Genomic DNA, 1,122 nt, shown 5'->3' on the forward strand with positions numbered 1-1,122 from the left:
CCAGCTGTGCCATTGTCCCAGCCCTATGTTGCTAATACAGGATTTTAGTGGTTGTCAACTTTTGCTGAGAGAGATGAAAATAAGATACTTTCACCTGAGACAGTGTATTACCACCGGAGATGGTTTAGAATAGTCCATCCTGTGTATTCTGGTACTGTAGCCTTTCATAGAGCCAAATGCCAGTGCCCTCAGACCTCTCTCTCTCTCTCTCTCTCTCTCTCTCTCTCTCTCTCTATGTATGTCTATATCTATATCATCTATATCTATACCTATATATAGATAAATATGTCTGCGTATGTGTGTGTGTTCCTGTGTGAGCATATGTACATGACAGTGCACATGCATGTGTACACCTCTGGAGGCCAGAGGTCAACAAATGGGCATGTTCCTTATTGTTAAATACCTGATGTTTGAGACAAGGTCTCCCAGTGAACCTGGAGCTCACTGATTTAAGTAAGCTATCTGGACAATGAGGTTCAGAGATCTGCCACTCTCTGTCCCCTCAGCCCTGGGGTCACAGACTGGCACTGCCACACCTGGCTTTTACATGGATGCTGGGGATTCAAACTCAGGTCTTCACTCCTGTGCAGCAAGCACTTTTCCTACTGAGCCATCTCCCCAGCTCCCTCAGGACGTATATTACAAATGATGTAAGAAAATTTTAACTGACCTCACAATTCTCACCAAGCATTTACTCGTTCTAAGATACCAAATCAGGCAGCTACCTTCTTTCCTTCCTCCCTCCCTCCTTCCCTCCTCCCTCCCCTCCTTCCTTCCTTCCTTCCTTCCTTCCTTCCTTCCTTCCTTCCTTCCTTCTTTCCTTCCTTCTTTCCTCCATGTGTTTTTTCTTCTTTCTTGTACTCAGTTAAGAAATCAAGCTTATTTTTGCCCCCTAAAAAGGAGCCAAAATGACCATGTAAGTTAACATTTCATACAGAGTTTAATCCTAGCCCTGTGGGGGCAGAGAGGCAGGATCTCTGTGAGATCAAGGCCAGCCTGGCCCACATAGTGAGTGACTGGCTGGGACTCGAAAAAAAAAGTTTAAACTTAATGAACAAAAATAAGAGATTCTTAAGGGATGGAGAGATGGCTCAGGGTTAAGAGCACTGGCTGCTCTTGCAG

This window comes from Nannospalax galili, unplaced genomic scaffold (genome assembly GCF_000622305.1).
Source record: "Nannospalax galili isolate Female #2095 unplaced genomic scaffold, S.galili_v1.0 scaffold418, whole genome shotgun sequence".
Lineage (NCBI taxonomy): Eukaryota > Metazoa > Chordata > Mammalia > Rodentia > Spalacidae > Nannospalax > Nannospalax galili.